This window comes from Rattus norvegicus, chromosome 19, assembly GCF_021556685.1.
Source record: "Rattus norvegicus strain SHRSP/BbbUtx chromosome 19, alternate assembly SHRSP_T2T, whole genome shotgun sequence".
Classification (NCBI taxonomy): domain Eukaryota; kingdom Metazoa; phylum Chordata; class Mammalia; order Rodentia; family Muridae; genus Rattus; species Rattus norvegicus.
Window position 1 is genome coordinate 9,176,092 of NC_141552.1, and position 10,735 is coordinate 9,186,826.

At 45.5% G+C, this 10,735-nt stretch overlaps 1 long non-coding RNA gene across 1 annotated transcript; it reads right to left on the minus strand.

Moving 5' to 3' along the window:
* Positions 1-1,106: 1,106 nt before the first annotated feature.
* On the minus strand, positions 1,107-10,365 carry LOC147998779 (uncharacterized). Its single transcript, XR_015643527.1, has 3 exons — positions 10,220-10,365; positions 2,802-2,904; positions 1,107-1,831 (listed from the first exon to the last, which is right to left on the minus strand). It is a non-coding gene; the product is annotated as an uncharacterized LOC147998779 (long non-coding RNA).
* Between the last annotated feature and the right edge of the window lie 370 nt (positions 10,366-10,735).

Sequence of the window (10,735 nt, forward strand, 5' to 3'; positions counted from 1 at the left end):
TCCACAGGTCAACCCTACCTCCACTGGTCAACCCTACCTCCACTGGTCAACCCTACCTCCACAGGTCAACCCTGCCTCCACAGGTCAACCCTACCTCCACAGGTCAACCCTGCCTCCACAGGTCAACCCTGCCTCCACAGGTCAACCCTACCTCCACTGGTCAACCCTGCCTCCACTGGTCAACCCTGCCTCCACAGGTCAACCCTGCCTCCACAGGTCAACCCTGCCTCCACAGGTCAACCCTACCTCCACAGGTCAACCCTGCCTCCACAGGTCAACCCTGCCTCCACAGGTCAACCCTACCTCCACAGGTCAACCCTACCTCCACAGGTCAACCCTACCTCCACAGGTCAACCCTACCTCCACAGTCAACCCTTCCTCCACAGGTCAAGGCGGCAATTCCACCTGTGTGTTTATTTGTTCAGTAAATTTCCGTTGAGCATCTTTACATGTGTTCAGCAATATTTGTCTGCAGGATGTGATCAAGCATCCAAACCAGACATGATCCTACCCCTCACAAAGCTTCTATTCTAGTAGAGGAAGAAAGCTAATTAAACCAATAAACAAATGCTAAGGATAAACCAGGCACTGCTGTTTAGAGATGATCAAAATGAAGGACAGATGCTGTATTTTGGATCCCCCCGCACCCCGCAAACACCCTATGTTATCGGTTTGGTGCTATTGATAGAAACTTCAGGAGGGACTTATCCAAAAAGGTCTTTAGCTCACAAAGAGCATGGATTGAGAGGACTCTGGGCTTCAAGTCTCTTCTTCCTTCTCCCATCCTCTATTCCCTGACTTGACATGATATGAGCTGTTTCATTCTTCCATGAATCCTTATAAGGTTACTTACTCTGTATTATCCCAGGGCCCAGAAGCAATGGGACCAACTTACCATGAACAAACCACCCCCCAAAACCATGAGCCAAAGTGGAATTTATTCTTTGCTTTTTGTGTGTTTATTTTTTGAGACAGGTTCTCTCTGTGTAGCCCTGACTGTCTTGGAACTCACTCTGTAGACCAGGCTAGCCTTGAACTCAGAGATCCACCTTGCCTCTGCCTCCTGAGTGCTGGGATTAAAGGAGTGCACCACCAGGCCTAGATTAACTGTATATTTCAAAATAAAATAGACTTTTTAATAAAGAAGACTTTTAATATTTTCAATACAAAGAAATGAAAAATGAGGTAAGAGATATCCAATCGCAACTAAGCAGTGTACATTGTCTACCTGTATTGACAGCAGTCGGAGTGAGGGCACACTTTGGAATTATTGGGCTGCCTGAAAGTGGATGTGAGTAGTAGAAACTCTCATATTCTCTCTCTCTGTGTCTCTCTCTGTCTCTGTCTCTGTCTCTCTCTCTCTCTCTCTCTCTCTCTCTCTCTCTCACACACACACACACACACACACACACACGCACAACACACACCCTTTTAATAGCAAACCTTGGCAGGCTGAGACTTGAGGATCCCAAGTTCAGCTTCACCCTGAGCTAAGGGAACTAGACACGTGGATGAAAAAATATTCACACCTAAGATCCACATCAAATTGAGAGTCATGCCCTTAATGTCATTTAAAGACAGAGGACTGGGTAGTGGTACCCAGGCAAAAGGGAGTCCTTTCCAGCAGAGCAGTCCTCAGGACCCGGGCGGGCAGGGCAGGAAGGCTTGTGGTTCTTGCTCAAACACGTTACTTCTCGCCTGTGTTCCAAGCAGCTAGCTGGAAGCTCGAGCGCGGCTTTGGAATCCGAGGAGTCCTTTCCGTAATCAATAGGCCCTGGGTGCAGCTGCGAAGGCGCGGGTCACGGTGAAGCGCTGCACATTGAGCGCTGGTCTTAAAAAGAACGGGGATGGGAGAGATGGCGCTCACACACAGCTGTCAAGTGTCACTGAGCACCAGGGCTGGAGGAGAAAACCGAGATCTAGCCTGGGGTGAGGCTGCCCCCTCGCGTCCTCCATCGCTCATGACCCAAGAGGAGATCAAAAATCACTCTGGTAAAGAAAGTTACAGCATTCAACTGCCTCTATTTGCTCCCCCAAAGCACAAGTTTTCTAGCAGTTAATCTCACCGATCCAAGTTACAGAAACATCGAAAAATGAGAGGAGAAAATCCCAGATTACTTTAACCACCACAAGTCCCACCAAAAAATGTCCATTTGTATGTTTCTTTCTTTCTTTGTTTAAAGCAGCTACTTACCTGTAATCTCCGTCTTAAGAGGCTGAAATAGAAGGATCAAAAGTTCAAGGCCGGGGTTGGGGATTTAGCTCAGTGGTAGAGCACTTGCCTAGGAAGCACAAGGCCCTGGGTTCGGTCCCCAGCTCCGGAAAAAAAAAGAACAAAAAAAAAACAAAAAAAAAAGTTCAAGGCCAACCTGCTACATAGTGACTCTCCCTTAGAGAGGCTTTTGTTCAAGTGCTTGCTTTTGTTCTTGAGTTTATTTTGGTTTTGTTTGGTTGTTTTTGCTTTGGATTTTACATACAGTATTAATACTAAAATATTTGCTTTTTTCCAGGTTTGCCTTATACATTTTAAATTTTAAAAAGTCATATCTGATCAAACAGTGAGGTAGGGAATCTTATCACACAGTGTCCAGGTTGACAGTTTAACAGATTCAAATACCTGGTGTTCCTTTAAGGGACCATCTCCCCCACCCCACCCCCCGGAGTATGACATTGCTATGAATGTGACATATGCATCTCATTACCCTGTGTCTTGGTGTAGATTCCCCTGCTAACAGAACCAGAGGCAAGGAGTTGAATAAAAATAATGTCAGGAAGGAGAAGTGTGGCCAGGTGGAACATACCAGGAAGCCCAGCACTGAAGAGGCTGAGGCAGGATACTCGCAGGTTGGAGGAAGCCCAGTGGGTTCCAAGCCACCCTGGGATACATAGCAAGGTACGGAGACCCTATATGGAAAGAATAGAGAAAATAAAGTGAGGGGAGGGACCGGGGAAGAGCGGGAAGCAGGAGTGGATAGGGTCAGAGTAAAAAGGCAAAAAGAGAATCCAGAGGTGGGTTAGTGTGGTGCCTGGAGCCCAGTCGCCAGTGAGCTTCTGAGAACCCACAGGGCATCTCGGGAATGTCTGTCTGAAGGGAAGAAACCTGATACATTTTGAACCAACTCTCACTCCTCCTTGGTAAGATTGTTCTTTTTTTGTATCTGGTCTGAGCTCCTAGGAAACAGCTGACTGTCTCCCTTCATGGCTGTCGCAAAGTCTGGAGACAGAAGATGAGAAAGATGCCTGAGAAACTGCGGGACCGATGTTCAAAGCCCACCTCCGCTGAATTGGGAAAGGTAAATCAAGGAGATGACAAGCATCTGTAACTTCCAGGGAGGCTCTCGCCGTGAGTAATCTGAGGATGCCTTGCTCTGTGGAGCACGTAGCACGACATTTGCTACTTGGTAGCTGGTGGGCTTTGGCAACTTTTCCCACTGAACTCTGCTTTCTCCATCCGTAAAGTAGTAGTAATGGTAGCTATAATTAAGTGCTCTTCTGAATAATAAATGTGTTAATATATGTGAGGTGTCTGGTGGGAAGAGAAAAACACATTAAGTTGTTATAGTATTGTTAATAAGATAACAATTATAAGAGCAATATCTCACTTGCCTTGCTGGCTTCCAGTTCTGGCTAACATTTGTGGGCTCCACTGTGGTCCCAGCCCTGCTTCCTAACGTCTGTTTATTCAGACGCACGGGAGGTGTTTTTGCCTTACCTCGTTCCTCTCTCTTTACTCTTCCTCCATAACCTCAAGCACCGGGCTCACTTTAATCTACAATGCTGCTGCTTCTCAGACTGTTTAACATTGTCTTCCAAAGTGCCAGTCATTTATTATTTATATAAACACTGTCCCCAGCCAACCCCTATCCTCACCCGCACAAATACTTTAAAATCGTAGCATGCCACCCCAGAAGTACAAGGAGACCAGAACTAGCATCTGAATGAGCCCTGCTGCTCTTGAAAGTCTTGCATCCCCTCTTCTCACCCCCATTCCCCACACCATGTGCACAACCAGGGAACAACGCGGCTTTGGGGTATTATTTTAAGGTATCTTATAGCAACATATGCAGCAAGACAAAACAGGGGTGACTACCCAGCCCTAGAAAACACACCTGACCTTTCTTTTGTAAGACCCACCCCGAGTCTAACCTAGTAACCTTCACTGTGTACGTGTGCAGGGTCGGCTCCTGTTTTCATCCATTTGTCGAATATTTTAGCACCTACTCTAAGATGATTGATGTATGAAGTGTTCAGGAAAGACTCAAAGGTGATTAAAGTGTGAGTTATGGTATCAGGATCCCTGTGGTCTGCGGGAGGAGATAATAAATACTAAGTGCGCCTCACTGTAACAGTGAATGATGTGTCTTTGCGAGAAGACAGTGGGATCCTTTGGGGAAGAAGCCAGCTTCCCTGTGGCGTGCAGGGGGCCCCTAATATGCTCTTTCGAGAGAAGGAGAAATGACAGAACCAGGGAACTCAGTTGTCTCAAAGGGAAGAAGAGTATGATATGCCACAAAGAAGGTGCTTAGATGGTTTTGCTCTGGTTTGCATGCCCTCCCTAAAATGCAAGTGGAACATTGGTTTCCACTATAACACTGTTAAGAGAGAGGGTCTCTATCCCACGGAAGTTCTGCTCTCGGTGGTGGCGTCGCTGCTGTTATAAAAGGATGAATTGAGGGCCCTCGTGCTCCTTGACTCTTCTGTCCTTCTGCTGTCTAAGGGACATTGTTCCTCCCCTCCACAAGATAAAACATTCAAGGCATCAATCTTATGAACAGAGACAAAGCCCTCATCAAACTCCAACCCTGATGAGGTCATGATCTTGGACTTCCTACCCTCCAGACTGTGAGAATTGAATTTGTTCTTTATAAATCATCCGGTCTGTAATATTCTGTCAGAGTCACACAAAATAGATGGGGAAAAAAAATCCTGTAGATGAAGTAAAATTAAAAGATCAGGAGCTGCGGCCGTAGCTCACCTGGGCAGGTGTTCCTAGCATGCATAAAGGCCTGTGTTCAATCCCCAGCACCAAATGTACTGGAATTATCCACCTCCATCCGTAATCCCAACACCCGAAAGGTAGGGACAAGAGGATCAGAAGTTCAAAGTCATCCTCAGCTACATATGAAGTTCAAAGCCAGCCTGGGCTACATATGACCTGGTCTCAAAAGAAAAAAGAAAGTCAGGGAGGATTTCAATAGGTCGAAATATGAGTGAATGCATTCTTAGTTCATGGAACAGAGGCAAAGAGGAACTATTTATGCATAGTTTACAAGAGCATTGACCACGTGATGGGAAGTTAGAACATTTATCAAGGAACGGCAGAAGGATAAGCCGGAGAGCAATGAACTGAACGTTATGGTTGGTGATTCATATTTTATGACAAAGCGTGGTCACAGAGCACTGTTGAAGACACATGCCCGTTATCATTCACCATAGAAAGGCTACAGAGACCACCTCTCCTGGAATAGTTCTGTCTATATGTTAGGCCAAAAGTTCATAGAGAGCCATCTAGACATCACATATAGTATATGAACCCCAAACTATAACTTACAGAAATAATGTTTTACGGTCTTTATACATGTGTGCGTCATTTTGACAGGAAAACCAACAGAAGTGTTCAACAGTGGTTTCCTCGGTCAAGCCAGACCTGGAGACCAGCAGGAACATCTGGGAAAGAGAAGGGTATGGGGTAAGAGACTTGTCCCCAAGGCGTGGTCCCACCACCAGGAGATTGAATCTGATGTGGGAAACGGTAAAGGAACTAAGCTGGCTAGCCGGCCTCACTACAGCGTTTGTGGGAGGTAGTAGGAAGACATAGTAGAGAGGAAAATCTGGACGCTGACACCATTGAGGAGTTGACGTGGCAGTGCTGGGGAGAATACTGAGAAGAGGGGTTCTCAACCTTCCTAATGCTGCAACCCTAGAGGACAGTCGCTCGTGTTGTGCTGCCCGCAACCATAAAATTATCTTCATTGCTACTTCATAACTGTAACTCTGCTACTGTTATGAATCGAATGCAAATATCTGTGCTTTCCTATGGTCTTAGGCAACCCCTGTGAAAGGGTTGTTCCACCCCCAAAGGGGTTGTGACCCAAAGATTGAGAACCACTGGCTTAGTGACTCAGAGCATGTGCTGTCCTTGAAGGGGACCTGAGTTCATCCACAGCAAACACATCAGTGGCTCACAATCCCCCATAATTCCAGCTCGGAGGGGATCCCCCTTCTAGCCTCCACAGGTGTATTTGTACATGCAAATACACACTCAGAGACAGATAAACATGCATAACTTAAATAAAAATAAATCTTTAAATAAAGAGAACCGAAATCCCCTTAAAGGAGGAACAGACTTATATGATCCATGAGAGACATCACTTGGGCACTCTGGTAAGACACCAGAGGTAAGCAAGAATAGGTATTGGAGTCCCTTTCCTTTCAGTAACAGTGGAGCTTGAAATTCTGAAAATTATTCATACCCAAGGAATCCTCCAGAGAAATTAGAAAATCTCACCTGTCTCCAGCTGGCACTTTGCTCTGTTAATGACATGTGTACATGTGAACAAAGGGTTCAGTGCTCCTATTAATTACCTAGAAATGATTAATCTCCTTCTCCAGGAGGGATTTAGGCAATCAAGAGTTAGATCTCCAAGGTGGTTACTGTTGAAAGTCACCTTGGCAGAATCCAGATTCTGGGAGCTGACCCTCTCGGCATGCCTGTCGGGGATTATCCTAATTTATTAACTGAGGGGGGAAAGATCTGCCCCCTGTGGGCGGCACTGTTCCCTAGGCAGAGGATCCTGGGCTGTACAAAGTGAAGTTAAGAGAATGAAGTCGCAGAATGAATTCATGCCGCCCTGTACACTGATGGCCGATGAGGGGTGGCCAGCCACTTCAAGGTCCTGCTGCCATGGCTGTCTTACTACCTGGGCTATACCTTCAGACACGAGCTAGGGTGGACTCTTTCTTCCTTGGGTTGCTTGGGGGGGGGGGGGATTTTGTCACAGCGACAGGAAAAGAAACTAAGACAGCCTCCTAATACTTTCATATATCACAGACATGAAAGGTGTGCCCCTCCCTTACCTATACACATGTCCTTCACATCCCCATTCTGTATGTCAGTCTACGACACTAGAAAAAAAAAAATGGGTGGCTGGAGAGATGACTCAGCGGTTAAGAGCACTGACTGCTCTTCCAGAGGTCCTGAGTTCAATTCCCAGCAACCACATGGTGCCTCACAACCACCTGTAATGAGATCTGATGCCTCTTCTGGTGTGTCTGAAGATGGCAACAGTGTACTTATATATAATAAATAAATAAATATTGTAAAATTTTATTGATCCATGCTTGAAGTAGAAATGATAGGACCCAAAGCTTTCTAAGCATAGTCCATGGTGGACGTCACTCTTCTCTGTCACTATCGTTAGACTTTTCCTTACTACTTAACATCACACGTTCCACCTAAAATCAGGCACAGGATCATGAAATGTTCGAGGCGTGGTGTTTAATGCTATTAGTTTTCCTACATGCGCTGCGTGAAGTTGGGAAATTTTCATTTCAATAAGCCAGCAGCCTCGCAGTCTGTCTTCCTACTTATGACCTCAACTCTAAACTGTAATTTGGATTTTTCCAATTTTCTCGTCTCTTACAAATATTCTACTAGATCCAAAATTGCTCTCGAGAACAAAGAGCTTTCTGGAACATATGCTCCAAATTACTTGAAACTAAAGAGAATTTCAATGGGGTAGAATATTCAATTAAACGACTTGGGTTTTGTCTGAAAATTGCCTCTGTGTCATTATATTCAGCACCTGTAGTGACTCCGACGGAGCTGTAAAAGCAGGAACTCGGCCTTAGAAATGGTGGGAATGTAGAGGGACCGAGCTATCCTGCAGCACTTGGCCAGAACAGTCTGTTTGGGGTCGGAGAGCTGGTTCAGCACTGGCTAATCTTCCAGGAATCTTCAATTCCAAATGGCAGCTCGCAGCTGTCTAGAACTTCAGGATCAGACCCCCTTAACACAAGCAGGCAAAGCACCGATGCACATCATACACATAGACACACACACACACACACACACACACACACACGTCTGTTCGGCAATGAGTTCAATAACTTTACAGTCAAGTCATACCGTTTTGTTGACTTCCTGGAGAGTTACCCATGTTACTAGCACAGTCTGATGTCTGTCAGGAAGTGTCAAGCCTCGTCACTCACAGCACACGGGTGAAAATCTGCGTTTCTTATCGCTATGACAAATTGCTAGCACAACTAAAGACAGGAAAGGTTTGGTTTGGCTTACAGTCCAAGAGGAAACACTCCACCATGGCAAGGAAGGAAGAATGCAAGACAAGAGCAAGAGACAGACCCCCCACCACCACCACCAAATTCTACGCTCCCTGGAAAAAAAGGTCTCAAAATATGAAGGAGAGATTTTTCTCAGAAAAAAAAAAAAAAAAAGCGTCATTGCTCATAGGCAAACACTGCAAGACCTTTAAGAGGAAGTTGTTTGGACAGGATAAATATGATACTAATAGAAATCAAATAAATAAAGGTAAATGTGTAATTACGATTCTATCTTCATTGTCCAAGTGAAAATGGATTGCCTAAAGCAATCTTTTTTAAAGGTTTTTTATTTATTTTATTTACATGAGTATACTGTAACTGACTTCAGACGTACCAGAAGACGGCATCAGATCCTGTTACAAGTGGTTGTGAGCCACCATGTGGTTGCTGGGACTTGAACTCAGGACCTCTGGAAGAACAGTCAATGCTCTTAACCACTGAGACATCTCTCCAGCCCGCAAAATTAATATTCTGAAATGTATACGTCAGACCGAAATGCTTGTTGATTCAGGATGGACAGAGAAATTGGCATAGAGCCTTTTAAAAATCTTTATGCACGAAACAATATTATGTCTGGGGACTAGGGAGGTGGCTCAGCGAGTAAAGTGCCTGTCTTACAAGTATAGGACCTGAGTCAAATCCCATGTAAATCCCAGCAGAGTGTCATGTATCTGTCATGCCAGAGTTACTGTGGCATGATGAGAGAAATCTCTGGAAGCTCATGGGCCAACTAGGCTGGAGCATGCAGCAAACACAGAGACACCCCCCCCCAATCTCAAACAAGGCAAGCAACACCTGAGGAGGCTCTCAGACCTACACACACACTGAGGTACACACACCATATACGTATACGATGTATGGGGAGACCATCACCAAAAAGTCTTAACACCAATTATAAAAGAGACAGTAATACAGGATTTGGGTTTGGATTTGGGTTTGGTTTGGTTTGGTCTGGTCTGGTTTAGTCTGGTTTGGTTTCAGACTAGGTCTCTCTACATAGCCCTGGCTGGCCTCAAACTCACAGAGCTCTACCTGCTTCTGCCTCCTGAGTGTTGGGATTTAAGGTGTGTACCCTCATGCCTGGCTAATGATACAAGATTTAAAAGTAAAGCTATACCTTTGCGTAAAGGTATACTTTGCATAAGAAACTGACTTTACATTTAAAACGCAGGTCAGATAAAAAGACGTGTTGGGAGGGACTAGCGGTATGGTTAAGAGGTTAAGAGCATTTGTTCTTCCAAAGGACCTGAGTTCAGTTCCCAGTGCCCACGTGAGGCAGTCATAACCACCTGTAACTCTGGATCCAGGGATCCTGAAGTCTTCTTCCGGCCTCCACGGATACCCACGTTTCCATACACATGCACATATAGCCACATGCAGACGTGCACGTGTGTGGTTTCAAATATACAAATAATAAATAAATAATCCAGTATGCAGGTGCATACCTATAATCTAGCGTTTGACGGGCTAAGGGAAGAGAATATGAGTTTGAAGCCAATCTGGGCAACAAAGGAAGACGGGTCTCAAGAAAAGCAAGAGTCTATGTCTTGCTCCTTTTAGCCTTCACCCACTAAACTGCCAATGTCTGGAAACTGCTGTGCCGTGCATCTGAAATGTCCCCAGGGAGCTCAAGTGTTCTACGGTGAGGCCTTAGGGAGAGAACTAAATCCTGGAGGCTCTGACTTCATGAATGGTCTGACTCATTGATGGACTCCTAACTTAAAAGCCATTAGAAGAGGCAAAAACATTGGGGAACGTGGTCCAGTTAAAAGTGTGAGCATGCCCTGGAAGGATGTTCCTAACCCTGAACCCTCGCTCTTTCCTCCCACCCATCCCCTCCCACTCTCTCTCCTCCCCTCCCCTCTTCGCCCCTCCCTACCACTCTCTCCATCTTCGTGACTTCATGAAGCCTCTTTGCTGCACCATGGCCATAATGTTCTGCCTCACTGCAGATCAACGGAGCCAAGTGGGCAGGTGATGGAATTGAAGCCGTGCTCCTAATCAAATCCTCTCCTCCTCTGAACTGTTTCCCCTGAGTATTTTATCACAGAAGCCGAAAGCTAGTACATGACCCAGTCTATGACAGGTCATTACAGTACCCGGAAAAGCCCAGTAAAATTAAAGAAATTGGGAAATATTTGAACAGAAGGCTCGCTGCGAGCGTGCAAGCCAAAGCCACGGTGAGGTACTGCCAACCTCTCTTTTGGGACATCTATGGAAGAAAGAAGAAGTAATACTTCCAAAGTGACTGAGAACTCAGAGAACTTGAAACCCCTCTACTAATGATGGACGTACAAAACGCCACTGGGATTTGGGGTTGCAATTTAGTAGATTCTTATCAATTTAACCAACTGATACCTACTTACGGGTGTTTACCCAAATGAAAGTCTGTGTT